This window comes from Budorcas taxicolor, chromosome 10 (genome assembly GCF_023091745.1).
Source record: "Budorcas taxicolor isolate Tak-1 chromosome 10, Takin1.1, whole genome shotgun sequence".
NCBI lineage: Eukaryota > Metazoa > Chordata > Mammalia > Artiodactyla > Bovidae > Budorcas > Budorcas taxicolor.
Window position 1 is genome coordinate 27,951,937 of NC_068919.1, and position 14,529 is coordinate 27,966,465.

Sequence of the window (14,529 nt, forward strand, 5' to 3'; positions counted from 1 at the left end):
AAGAATTGATGCTTTTGAACTGTGGTGTTGGAGAAGACTCTTGAGAGTCCCTTGGACTGCAGGGAGATCCAACCAGTCCATTCTGAAGAAGATCAACCCTGGGATTTCTTTGGAAGGAATGATGCTAAGGCTGAAACTCCAGTACTTTGGCCACCTCATGCGAAGAGTTTACTCATTGGAAAAGAGTCTGATGCTGGCAGGGATTGGGGGCAGGAGGAGAAGGGGATGACCGAGGATGAGATGGCTGGATGGCATCACTGACTCGATGGACATGAATCTGAGTGAACTCCGGGAGTTGGTGATGGACAGGGAGGCCTGGCGTGCTGCGATTCATGGGGTCACAAAGAGTCAGATACGACTGAGTGACTGAACTGAACTGAACTGTCATTGATAATGTTCATATCATAGGGGAGCTGGGAACATGAGAAACTATTACACATGATATTTGCTCATTTGATCTTGACTAGATTGATCCCTCAAATACTGATAGATAAAAATTATCAAAAATTCTGGGTTTTATGGAATTCAGTGGTGTAATTAACTGAACCAAGGAAATTTTAATAATTATTTGGATCAATTATTTTTGTTGGGAATGAAAATTTTATGATATGAAACATTATGGAGCATAGATTAAGAGATCAAAGACTGTTTATCTTTCCAAGCGAGTATGTACCATAACATATTCAAAAAATTATATGAGCTTGGGATGGAAGTGTTCTGAATTCCAGCTCATCCAAGCACCTAGTCATCAGGGAGGTAAAACCAAGAGGAGCTGGTAATGGATTGAACTCTGAGAGGGGGAAGATATTAAGGAAGACGAATAGGTCTGTGGAACTGGATAGATAATGGTTAATAATTTCCTCAGAATCTGCATCAAATAGTCATCAACATTCACTTAAAAATGTCCAGTTATAGCAAACCTTTCAAAGTCATCCCATTCCATTTGGATGACTGATTTTCTCTTCTTTGGAGTGGGAGTCATGTTTATCATTGCATTTCCTCTATTTCTTATTCTTTTTTGTGCCTCTTATTCTTCAAACTGTGTGGAGGCCATCGCTTGTTTATGGGTTGAAGTCAAGCTGCGTTAATAATAGCACCTTAATATAATCAATCTTAATTTTTGCTGTTTACATAGGACTTCTCCACCTCTTTAAACTTCCCATTATTTCCTGGAGCCTCATATGTGCTCGGCCATCAGCCTAGTCATACTGTCCTCCAGCCTTGTCCTCACCGCACCTTGTCTTTATTCTGGCCTCTTCTGCAGGAACCCTCTGTTAAAATGACTTCCTGTTGAGCACAGTAGTTTTCTGTGATGGTCTTTTTAAGTTCCCAGGCCACCAAAGGAGATGATGCATGAGAAAGGACAGCTCCTTCTCCACCCCGGCCATGCTCTCTCACCTGGGCCCTGAAGCAGCACTGATTGGTTTCATAGTCGTACAAAGTCTTTTATGAACACGAGGAATTTCCCTGCCTTTTTTCCTGTGTGTGTCAGATATTGTCCTTTTCTGTCCATTGTTCTCTTCTTTATCTCCACCTATCCCTAACCCACAATTTCCCCTCTCTCACCAGATTCCTGCAACTAAATAGGTCCCCTTCTTGCCTCTTGTCCTTCCAATCCTCAAAACTTCTTCTGTGTATCTACACATACAATAAACTCATGAAGGGTTCCTTGTCTGTCAGTTTCATAAAAAGGTGGACTAGATATTCTAGGCCAGTGCAGGTAGATCACTCTGCTGCATGATAACTTTAGACTGGTGTTCCTCAGCTGCTCCATCATTTCCCTGTGGGATATACGATGTTGTTCTTTTATTGAAAAATCTCTGGGAAAGTCATTCTTGTACTATCTGCATTATTTCAGTGATGTGACTCCCCACCCACATCCTATTCTGTTCCTCCTCAAAGTCACAATCATTCATTCTCCATCCTTTATATTTTCCTCCAGCTTTATTGAAATGATTTGCTTTCTCTTTTCCTTTTCCACATGTTTGATATCCTTTCTAATAAGCTAGAGGATTGAGAGCTAGTCTTCAAGCCTCTACTACTCGAATTTTCTGTACTGAAAGGACTGTGGACTTGTGTTGAAGCCCAACTCTACTATGTCCTTCTGTGAACTTCCTTTATTATGATGTATAAAATGAAAAACAACAACCTTATGAGGCAGAAGATAAATGAGATAACAAAGGCAGAATTTCTAATTCAGTATCCAGCCACATAACCAGTATCAGTCTCCTTCCCTTTGCCATCCCATCGCTTGGTGACGAGTTGCAGTGTGCTGTGCACTGGCTGTGGTCCATCGCTGCATGCTGATCCACAAAACACTCCTGCAATACATCGAGTGCCTTCCTCATCTTGCCATCCTCCTTCCAGGCTACTCAGTATACCAGTGGCCTCTGCATCAAGTTTGCCATGGAACCTCAAGTTAGTATGTGTCTTGATCCTTTGGTCTTTGTACCTTAGTTGTTATTGTTGAGTCACTAAGTCATGTCTGACTCTTCTGTGACCCCATGTACTGTAGCCTTCCAGGCTTCTCTGTCCATGGGATTTCTCAGGCAGGAATACAGGACCGGGTTGCCATTGCCTTTGCCAGGGGACCTTCCCGACCCCGTGATTGAACTCACGTCTCCCGCTTGTCAGGTGGGTTCTCTACCTGGGAAGCCTAGGTGTATAATTCATGTCACCCATTTGAATCATTGTGTTTTGCACACTATGCAGATCCATGCAGTGTGATGACAGCTAGTGATATTAACACACAATTGCATACATGACCACACGTCTAACTTTATTTGTGAATGTGTTCATCGTACAGATTCTACGGAAACACCGTAGAATTGAAGAACTAGCTGTCGTTAAGGCTGTAAGAGTGACGTTTTGAGTTTGGAAAGGCAGTTGCCACTGGAGAAAAGGAACGGGGAAGTGTATCCTGTCTCCCAGACCCGTTGGTAGAATTAAATTTGCATGCCCAGAAGTTACTTATTATAACATGTTGGTGTTTACTGAAATATTTAAGGTCGCAAAACAGGCTTTTTAGAAGAAGAACTTGAATGCTGTAAATCTGTTTCGCTCACATAGGCCCCCAGGGCAGCCAAACAAATGCTTCTCCTGATGATGTCAGGCCCTTTAAGAAGGATTTTCTTGGTAAATCCTTATCTCTTAATCCACACAGAATTCTCCCAACTGAAAACTGACTTATCATGCAAGTACATGTCTACTTTAGAGTACGTTATTGCCTAATCTGATGATAAAGCATTTAAAAGCCTTATCTGATGCACAGATTCAGTCTGTAATTTGTATGACAGAAATGTGTGTCAGTTGCAACTTTCTATAAAAGGCTTTCAGATCATGGTGCTGGAGAAGACTCTTGAGAGTCCCTTGGACAGCAAGGAGATCAAACCAGTCAATACTAAAGGAAATCAACCTTAAATATTCATTAGAAAGACTGATGCTGAAGCTGAAACACCAGTACTTAGGCCACCTGATAGGTAGAGCTGACTCATTGGGAAAGACCCTGATGCTGGGAAAGATTGAAGCCATGAGGAAAACGGGGCAACAGGGGGTGAGATGGTAGGGTGCCATCACGAACTCAATGGACATAAATTTGAACTCTGGAAGGCAGTGAAGGACAGGGAAGCCTGGTATGCTGCAGTTCATGGGGTTGCTAAGAGTCAGACATGCCTGAGTGACTGAACAATAGCAAAAAATTACAGAACCCCAGGCCTTCATGTCCTTCTAATTCTGCATTCTTATTACCATCACAGGCCTGTTTGCTGTGCTTATTATATATTTGCTCTTGAAACTTGTCACAGACAACGTTAACTCTTTCTGACATCAAAACTGTGCTCAGAGTTCTTGAATTCCCAGGAGTTCCTTTGTGTGCTGGGAAGGGGGAGAGAACTATCATAGTTTCAGTTAGGAATCAGAACAATGGCCATTTGTTTCAAAATTCAATTACTGTTTTTTTATTTTTATTTTTTTTTGTGGCATGTATTTATGTAGTCATTCTACCAGAGTTTTAGCCATCTCAAATTCAGGAATGGTCTTATTAAGTTGTTTTGTGTTTTTCCTAGATAGTGAGGGACAGGGAGGCTTGGCGTGCTGCAGTCCATGGGGTCACAAAGAGTTGGACACAACTTAGCGACTGAACAACAACAAATATTTTTCAAAGGATTATTTGGGGATGTTATTTGAATTCTAGGAACACAGGAGATTTCTAGTAACAGCATGAGACTGCTATAACAGGGTATCTTGGGTAACCATCTGTACCTCAAAACTTTGGCTTTTCCATCAATTTCATGAGTCTATACTTATCTTCACCTTTATTCTGTCTAAACCTGCCATTTGGATAGGTGCAATCTTTGGCTCCTGATACATAATATCTTTTAATGTTTCTGCCTTTCAATTGAGGTCAATTAACAGAGTTTTGAGACGGAACTTGTGAAATCATCTGGAAATGCTTCTAAAATTGTGTGTAAATGGTGTGAGAACTGTTAGACACCCATGTGACATATCCAGCTATAGGAACTGTGGACACGAGCATTTTGCATGAGGTAGTGATATTGTGAGTGGCAGTCAAGTGGGGAGTTCTCGGAGCAGCCCAGTTTATTAAAGGAAGGCTTGTTTAGAGCCTTTCTTTGCCAAACCTTTGGGTCCAGCCATACCTGCTGTGACATGGAAGGTGTTTGTCTTAGGACCTGTTGAAATTAGGGATGAGACTTTAATTCTTTTCAATTCAGGTATCGGAAGGTAAAAACTAGTTAGGTATTGTTTAGACATTCCCATTACAACTTCCAGCCTTCTGCCAAAGGTGGAATGGATTTAAATGTTTGAGTAGACACAGTTCTAAGTGTCTATACCCACAACTGAGCTCCTGCTCACAGGGGGGCTGTTTCAAAGTCTGGGGGTGCTCTGATATTTTTTTGTTACACCTACAATCAAAGCTTATTTTTAAAAATTTATTTGTTAATTTATTTTTTTTGGCCACACTACATGGCATGTAAGATCTTAGCTCCCTGACCAGAGACTGAACCCTCGCCCTCTGCGTGGGAAGTGCAAAGTCTCAACCACTGGTGGTGGTGGTGGCGGTTCAGTCACTCAGTTGTCTTGGCAAAGTAATATCTCCATTTTTTAATATGCTATCTAGATTGGTTATAGCTTTTCTTCCAAGGAGCAAGTGTCTTTGAATTTCATGGCTGCAGTCGCCATCTGCAGTGATTTTGGAGCCCAAGAAAATAAAGTCTGTTACTGTTTCCATTGTTTCCCCATCTATTTGCCTTGATGTGATGGGACTGGATGCTATGATCTTTTCTTTCAGTGTTGGGTTTTAAGCCAGCTTTTTCACTCTTCTCTTTCACTTTCTTCAAGAGGCTCTTTAGCTCCTCATTGCTTTCTGCTATAAGGGTGGTGTCATCTGCATATATGAGGTTATTGATATTTCTCCTAGAAATCTTGATTCCAGCTTGTACTTCATCCAGCCCGACATTTCACATGATATACTCTGTGTATAAGTTAAATAAGCAGGATGACAATATACAGCCTTGATGTACTCCTTTCCCAATTTGGAACCAGTTTGTTGTAACCACTGGACTGCCCAGGAAGTCTCTGAAGTCAAAACTTATTAATATTCAATCATAATTCTGTTAACTTCACTTAAGCAGATTTAATGGTGATGTCCAATTTTAACCGTCCTCACTGCTCTGGGGCATTGTGAGACAAATCTTTCTCTAGGCCCTGGTGAAAACATTAAACTGAACCCTTGCATACTTTTAGAACAGAGAAGAATTCCTGGCAGGAATTTTGTAAACATTACATGTGCTTTTTCCTCTCTGCCAGATGGATAATTAACATGCTGGCTAAGGGTCATGTAGATCATGGCCTTACTTGCGTAATTGCCATAATGTTTTAGCCATCAACTGTCTTTGTGACCCCATGGTCTATCCATGGAATTCTCCAGGCCAGAATACTGGAGTGGGCAGCCATTTCCTTCTTCAGGAGATCTTCCCAACCCAGGGATTGAACCCAGATCTCCTGCATTGCAGGCGGATTCTTTACCAGCTGAGCTCCCACGGAAGCCTTAACCATCAAAGAAGAGAAATAATCCTTATGTAGAGGTGTTAGAGGTCTCCTGCAAGTGAGATTTATTTTCTCTCCCCAGTGTGTGCATGCTCAGTTGCTAAATTGTTTCTGACTTTCTGCAACCCCAGGTACTTCAGTCCTCCAGGCTCCCCTGTCCAGGAGATTTTCCAGGCAAGAATACTGGAGTGGGTTGCCATTTACTCCTCCAGGAGATCTTCCTGACCCAGGGATCAAACCCATGTCTCCTGCATCTCTCGTATTGGCAGGTGGATTCTCTACCACTGTGCCATCTGGGAAACCTCTCTCCCTGAAGTTTTTGAAAATGCATTGTTTTGTAACTTCTATGTGCAAATTTTTAGGACGTTTAGGCTTGGATTCTATTTCTAGTTCTTGTGACTTTGTGTAAGTTACTTAGGCTTATATGGTTCTCATGGGTAAAGAGGGAGTGTTGTTAGTACTCATCTCATAGATCTGTGAGAATTAAATATATGAGGCATTGGAGCAGTTAACTGAGGGCTAGCAATGGTTACGACTTCATGAGATGTTGCCTCATCTCATCTTCCTCTTCCTTCTCTGCTTTCTTTCCTTCCTCCTTCTCAACCGGATATGAATCTACCTATTTTTAATATTCGTAGATTCTTATTGTCTTTAAAATGTTACCTTCCTGGCTCCTAGTCAACCAAGGAAAATGAGCTTGCCAGACAGCAGTGGAGATTCCAGCTATCCTTGCTGAAACAGACATTGACACTGGGTTGGAGTGGAGTGGTGGGTTACCCTATCCCTTTCTTGGGAGATCCTTTTGTTTAAACATTGCTATAGAGAGAGTTACTGGTATTGTGCAAAATTCATTTCAAAATAACTAACTCACATGGCAGATTTTATGAACTGACACTAGATTTAAGATGAATAAGGGCCTATCTTGATTACCATGGTAAGCATTAGGGTTTGTGAATCTTTAATACCAATATGTCTTCTTCAAAAGCAACAACACAAAAAGGAAGCAGATACACCTTATGAAGCCATTTCCTATAAATTATTGACCTCTGTAGGATTCTGAATATTTAATCAGACATAGAACTCTTCTAAAGAGTTCATACTTACATGAGAAACCCTTACCAAAGACTGGCTTTGAGCCCACTTGCTTCATCCTGTGTAGTAAGTACTACATTGCATTTAAAAGTCTATCCAGCAATAAATTTTTTATGGCACTTTTTAAAAATGGTTTTCAACTATAGTGGAATAGTAGAAAGGCCACCAAACTGGGAATCCAATAACCCGGATTTGAGTCCCACTTCTGTTCCTCACTAGCTATGTAATCAGGGGCAAGTCACTTTAAACTTTCTGGTACTCTTTAGCCTCTCTGTACATAAGCAACAATGACAACATCTGTCATACTGGCCTTGAAGAGTGGTTGTATGTTTCCAATGGAAATTGGAGCCACATAAATTCTTTTACAGAAGTTTATACAAATCTCATATTATGGTGATATATACCAATGCAGGAGACAAAATAGATGCGGGTTCGATCCATGGGTCAGGAAGATCCCCTGGAGTAGGGCATGGTGACCCGCTGCAGTATTCTTGCCTGGAGAATCTCATGAATAGAAGAGCCTGGTGGGTTTCAGTCGATAGGGTCACAAAGAGTCAGACACAACTGAAGCGACTTAGCATGCACACATTCATGGAAGTATTTGGGAATGTTTTATAAAATGAGACTTCCCTGGTGGCTCAGAGGTTAAAGCGTCTGCCTCCAATGCGGGAGACCTGGGTTTGATCCCTCGGTCAGGAAGATCCCCTGGAGAAGGAAATGGCAACCCACTCCAGTATTCTTGCCTGGAGAGTCCCATGGACGGAGGAGCCTCGTAGGCTACAGTCCATGGGGTCACAAAGAGTCGGACATGACTGAGAGACTTCACCTCACCTATAAAATTAGAAGGCATAATGTGAGACAGTCCCCCCCCCCCCCCCGCCCCCGTAACAGAGGGACTATAGGGGAAACGAGAGATGGCAAAGTTGCTTTATCTCTGAGAGTCCCCATCCTTCTCCCTTCTTCCATGAGGTCTGTGGTCTCTGGTGGATCTTTAAACAAGAGAGTTCCCTTAAAGCTCCCTCCCAGGGTCTTTTCTCCTCTATAAAATGTAAAAGTCTGTTTTAAATCCTTTATTCTGTATAATTGGAATGTTATTATTCGAGAGCAGTGTCCTTAATTAGGAAATGCAAATTTGACTTAACACATGCAATGACTGTTCCTGATTTAAACTTCTCATAAAAGCAAACTCCACATAATGGGTTCACATATTTAAAAAGACACTTCTGATTTTTGAAAAGAAAGCTATGCCTGTCTTAACCAAGAATGTGACAAGCCCATCTTTATGGGATGCTGTGCAATCATACACTGACCTTTGAAACTTAAGTATTCAATGTATAAGTATCTCATGTGTACAGACTCTTTTTTAAAATCGCAAGGAAGGTGTTTCTTCCCTCAGTATACCCATATACTTCCAATAAATGACTATATAAACCAAGTAGAGGCATGAGCCCAGAGATGTGTTGAGGATCTCGATATCTGATATTTTCTTGGAGATCGTGTGGTAGGCTGGAATTTATCTTTGTGTCGTGAAGTTTGAAAGAGGTAATGGAGAGGTGAAGAAAAGATTCTCTGAAGTCTTTGGGAGAATCTTCAGTGCTCACACCTTTTAGCACATATGGGTATCGGAGTGTCTTGGTTCATGGATTAAAAAGACAAACAGGGTTTTCCGGGTGGCTCATTGGTAAAGAATCTGCCTGCTAATGCAGGAGACACAGATTTGATCCCTGATCCAGGAAGATCCCAACGCCCCAGAGCAACTAAACCTGTGCACCTTAACTATTGAACCTGTGCCCTAGAGCCCATGCTCAGCAAAAGAGCAGCCACTGCAGTGAGAAGCCTGGGCACTGCAGCTAGAGAGTATCCCTCACTTGCAGCTAAAGAAAAGCCCGTGCACAACGAAGACCTGGTACAACTAAAATTAAATAAGTACCATCATTTTTAAAAATAATTCACAGTACATGAACTGTGAAATTGTAGATGTTCAAGCTGGATTTAGAAAAGGCAGAGGAACCAGAGATCAAATGGCCAACATCTGCTGGATCATCGAAAAAGCAAGAGAGTTCCAGAAAAACATCTACTTCCACGTTATTGACTATGCCAAAGACTTTAACTGTGTGGATCACAACAAACTGTGGAAAATTCTTAAGATGGGAATACCAGACCACCTGATCTGCCTACTGAGAAATCTGTAGGCAGGTCAGGAAGCAAAAGTTAGGACTGGACATGGAACAACAGACTGGTTCCAAATTGGGAAAGGAGTATGTCAAAGCTGTATATTATCACCCTGCTTATTTAACTTTTATGTAGGGTACATGATGAGAAATTCTGGGCTGGATGAGGCACAAGCTGGAATCAAGATTGCCAGGAGAAATATCAATAACCTCAGATAAGCAGATGATACCACCCTTATGGCAGAAAGCAAAGAAGTACTAAAGAGCCTCTTGAAGAAAGTGAAAGAGGAGGGTGAAAAAGTTGGCTTAAAACTCAACATTCAGAAAATGAAGATCATGGCATGTGGTCTCATCAGTTCAGTTCAGTTGCTCAGTTGTGTCCGACTCTTTGCGACCCCATGAATCGCAGCACGCCAGGCCTCCCTGTCCATCACCAGCTCCCGGAGTTCACTCAGACTCACGTCCATCGAGTCCGTGATGCCATCCAGCCATCTCATCCTCTGTCGTCCCCTTCTCCTCCTGCCCCCAATCCCTCCCAGCATCAGGGTCTTTTCCAGTGAGTCAACTCTTCGCATGAGGTGGCCAAAGTACTGGAGCTTCAGCTCTAGCATCAGTCCTTCCAAAGAAATCCCAGGGCTGATCTCCTTCAGAATGGACTGGTTGGATCTCCTTGCAGTCCAAAGGACTCTCAAGAGTCTTCTCCAACACCACAGTTCAAAAGCATCAATTCTTTGGCACTCAGCCTTCTTCACAGTCCAACTCTCACATCCATACATGACTACTGGAAAAACCATAGCCTTAACTAGATGGACCTTGGTCGGCAAAGTAATGTCTCTGCTTTTCAATATGCTATCTAGGTTGGTCATAACTTTTCTTCCAAGGAGTAAGTGTCTTTTAATTTAATGGCTGTAATCACCATGTGCAGTGATTTTGGAGCCCCCCAAAATAAAGACTGACATTGTTTCCACTGTTTCCCCATCTATTTCCCATGGAGTGATGAGACCAGATGCCATGATCTTCGTTTTCTGAATGTTGAGTTTTAAGCCAACCTTTTCACTCTCCTCTTTTACTTTCATCAAGAGGCTTTTTAGTTCCTCTTCACTTTCTGCCATAAGGGTGGTGTCATCTGCATATCTGAGGTTATTGATATTTCTCCCAGCAATCTTGATTCCAGCTTGTGTTTCTTCCAGTCCAGCGTTTCTCATGATGTATTCTGCATAGAAGTTAAATAAGCAGGGTGACAATATACAGCCTTGACGTACTCTTTTTCCTATTTGGAACCAGTCTGTTGTTCCATGTCCAGTTCTAACTGTTGCTTCCTGACCTGCATACAGATTTATCAAGAGGCAGGTTAGGTGGTCTGGTATTCCCATCTCTTTCAGAATTTTCCACAGTTTATTGTGATCCACACAGTCAAAGGCTTAGGCATAGTCAATAAAGCAGAAGTAGATGTTTTTCTGGAACTCTCTTGCTTTTTCCATGATCCAGCAGATGTTGGCAATTTGATCTCTGGTTCCTCTGCGTTTTCTAAATCCAGCTTGAACATCAGGAAGTTCATGGTCCACGTATTGCTGAAGCCTGGCTTGGAGAATTTCGAGCATTACTTTACTAGCATATGAGATGAGTGCAATTGTGTGGTAGTCTGAGCATTCTTTGGCATTGCCTTTCTTTGGGATTGGAATGAAAACTGACCTTTCCCAGTCCTGTGGCCACTGCTGAGTTTTCCAAATTTGCTGGCATATTGAGTGCAGCACTTTCACAGCATCATCTTTCAGGATTTGAAATAGCTCAACTGGAATTCCATCACCTCCACTAGCTTTGTTTGTAGTGATGCTTTCCAAGGCCCACTTGACTTCACATTCCAGGATGTCTGGCTCTCACACCATCGTGATCACACATCATCAGGTTGTGAAGATCTTTTTTGTACAGTTCTTCTGTGTATTTTTGCCACCTCTTCTTAATATCTTCTGCTTCTGTTAGGTCCATACCATTTCTGTCCTTTATCGAGCCCGTCTTTGCATGAAATGTTCCCTTGGTATCTCTAATTTTCTTGAAGAGATCTCTAGTCTTTCCCACTCTGCTATTTTCCTCTATTTCTTTGCATTGATCGCTGAAGAAGGCTTTCTTGTCTCTTCTTGCTATTCTTTGGAACTCTGCATTCAGATGTCTGTATCTTTCCTTTTCTCCTTTGCTTTTCGCTTCTCTTCTTTTCACAGCTATTGGGAAACAATGGAAACAGTGACAGACTTTATTTTCTTGGGCTCCAAAATCACTGTAGATGGTGACTGCAGCCATGAAATTAAAAGACACTTGCTCCTTGGAAGAAAAGTTATGACCCACCTAGACAGCATATTCAAAAGCAGAGATATTACTTTGCCAACAAAGGTCCATCTAGTCAAAGCTATGGTTTTTCCAGTAGTCATGTATGAATGTGAGAGTTGGACTGTAGAGAAACCTGAGTGCTGAAGAATTGATGCTTTTGATCTGTGGTGTTGGAGACTTTTGAGAGTCCCTTGGACTGCAAGGAGGTCCAACCAGTCCATCCTAAAGGAAATTAGTCCTGAATATTCATTGGAAGGACTGATGCTGAAGCTGAAACTCGAATATTTTGGCCAGCTGCTGTGAAGAACTGACTCATTGGAAAAGACCCTGATGCTGGGAAAGATTGAAGATGGGAGAAAAAGGGGGCCACAGAGGATGAGATGGTTGGATGGCATCACTGACTCAATGGACATGAGTTTAAATAAACTCTGGGAGTTGGTGGTAGAAAGGAAAGCCTGGAGTGCTGCAGTCCATGGGGTCACAGAGTCAGACACAACTGCATACTGAACTGAACTGATTTTGTAAAAATTGCACAAAGGAGCCATTTTTCTTACTCTTTGATTACCAGCTTTGACTTTGGCTAGAAATTTATTGACCAAAATAATTCTACTGAACATAAGTTCGCCTCTATATAATTATTTCAGAGATTCTCCAGTATGTTTTAATAAGGCCCAGCTTGGAATGCTTTTGACTCTTAGTCAAATCAGAGTTTTAAAGGTAGAGGTTTTGCTTCTATAGAATAGTCTAGCATAGTGCTGTCCTTCTTGTGACATTGTAGGAATACAAAGAAAATCATAAAATTGTGGTTTTTATGAAAAATTTCAATGAGGTGATACATGTGTGCATGCATACGTGCTCAGTCTTGTCCAACTCTTTAAGATCCTTTGGACTGTAACCTCCCAGGCTCCTCTGTCCATAGGATTTTTCAGGCAAGAATATTGGAGTGGGTTGCCATCCCCTTCTCCAGAGATCTTTCCAAGCTAGGGGTCGAACCTACATCTCCTGTATCTCCTGCATTGCAGCCAGATTCTTTACCAGTTGAGCCATCGAGGGAAGGTGATATGTAAACTCTCTTAGTTTCACTACTTTCTGCTTGTCATTATCTTTTCCTTTTAACTTAGACCTACTCTTTGGCCATGAAACGATTCTCTTTCTTGTTGAGGCTGATCCTCCTCATTTATCCTCAAGCCCATGTCTTCATCCTTTGGGGCCTTCCTTCATCTATTGTTCCATACTTTATCCCATCTTTCACTTGTATCATCAATAGCTCCCTCTTCGCTACTACCTTTTTCTCAGCCTAAAAACATGCTCAAGTTTCCTTTGTCTTAAAACACAAATCCAAAAGTAACCACAAAGCCATAATACTTGTACAGGTTATTATTTATTACCTTCCCTTAACTATCTGCCTATCTCTTGCTCTTCGCAGCATATTTTGGTGTTCTATTCTTTGCTGAAATTACTATCTAAAGCTGTTCTTCTAATCACCCCTTCTAGTTGGTTTCTTTTTCAATTTCTTTGCAGAATTTTCTATTCTCCTGAGTTCCTCATTCTTGATGCTGTTTCTGATCTCTTTCTACTCTATTCTGTTCTGACATTACTGCCAGATTCATCTTTCTTAAGTTGAACCCTGGACATATTACTTTCCTGATCAAAACTCATCAGTGGTTTCCCATTTTTTTTATGAAGTTAGCATTAATTTCCTACCAATCTGGATTCAAATTTTTTTGATGATGTGGCATCACTTCATACATCCTGATACACATCTAAAAAAGAAAGTCATTTTTCCCTTTGTGCATGTTAGCAAATTTCCCAGTCTTATATAATGCTTCTCCTCTGATATTTCCCCTTTCTTATTCTCTACTTGTTGAGATCTTACCCTTTATGAGAGGCAGTTTCAAATGCTTCTCCTGAGGGATTTTCTGATCCTACAAATCTAGTGTACTTTCTCCTTTCTTTGACCTCCGATTTTTTGTTTGATGTCTATTGAATGGATCTCTTTCTGCTTTGTATTGTAGTCATTTGGTTGTGACTCCTGTACTCCTACTAGTCTGTCACTATTTCCATTGTTTCCCAATAGCTGTGAAAGAGTCTTTGAGGAAAAATTCCTTCAGGGAGAGAAGAGCTGGAAAGCTGTTGCGGACCTACCTTGTGTTTGTATCTTCCTGAAGAACAGTGACACTGTCCTAACCTAGGGTGGGTAGGAGGTAGACAGGCAGGCACTAAATTGTCCAAAATCACATGTGAGAGACAGAATTCAAAACTGCCTAGGCCTGGATGAGCAATGGGAGGGACCAGTAATGGTATCCAGAAGAAGTAACTGTAGCTGAAGGAGGACTCCCAAGAGCCGCTGTGGTCTTCATGAGTAGAGGACCCACCTGTTAGAAAACCATAGTCTAGGAGGGAGGGAGCCAGGGAGTAGATATCCTGACCCTTTTCCCATTCTGCCTTCTAACCTGGTACTACAGTGGCTAAACCTAGTGGCTAGAGCGCAGGGGAGCTTGTTGATGTTGTTGTTGCTGCTGCTGCTGCTGCTGCTGCTGCTAAGTCGCTTCAGTCATGTCCGACTCTGTGCGACCCTGTAGACGGCAGCCCACCAGGCTCCCCCGTCCCTGGGATTCTCCAGGCAAGAACACTGGAGTGGGTTGCCATTTCCTTCTCCAATGCATGAAAGTGAAAAGTGAAAGTGAAGTCACTCAGTCGTGTCCAACTCTTGGACTGTAGCCCACCAGGCTCTTCCGTCCATGGAATTTTCCAGACAAGACTGAGTCTGGAAAAAAGTCAGTCTCCTGGTGCTTAAATTGGTATGTAAAAGGACAGAGTGTGAATCTGTATGGAGATGGACAATTTCCAGTTAAAAAATGGAAGTTATAGATAATCT